Raw genomic sequence first — 564 nt, 5'->3', positions numbered from 1 at the left:
TCAACACAGCCTCTTTGCCCTTGTACCCAGCCCTGATAGACAGGGCTGTATGTATTGCCCTTACAATCTACCCCTTCCTTGTCCCTGAATATGCCATTTAAAAAAAAAATTGAAAAATTTGCACTTTTAAGTTTGAAGTGGCTCAAATGAGCTTGATACTATTGTATATTTTTGTGCTAATAGCAATTTTATTGTCAGAATATCCATGTTAATCTTAATTGTTTGATCTGGATGTTTGAAAGAACATTTGCAGGTTTAGGGTGTACCCACCTGGCATGGATAAGTCAGGCATTCCAGGAAAGTGGTTCTTTTCAGAACTTGTCTTTAAAGGGTTGGTTGACTACCTCAGTACAGAGGACTAAACTACCCGGCCTGTACTGTAAATAGAGGAACTATATTGATGAAAGCAGGGCTTGTTTTCATACAAAATATGCACAAGAGCTGCCCTGCAAAAATGATGTACTTAATGTAATATAGTCATTTTAGCTGCAGCTCTGCCACAGTCAAACTGGGCACGCAAACAATCTCATATGATGAGTCAGAACAAGCCCTGCTTTTATCCAG

This window comes from Monopterus albus, unplaced genomic scaffold (genome assembly GCF_001952655.1).
Source record: "Monopterus albus unplaced genomic scaffold, M_albus_1.0 scaffold13.1, whole genome shotgun sequence".
NCBI lineage: Eukaryota > Metazoa > Chordata > Actinopteri > Synbranchiformes > Synbranchidae > Monopterus > Monopterus albus.
The sequence above is the reverse complement of the archived record's forward strand: the minus strand, read 5'-3'. Positions refer to the sequence as shown.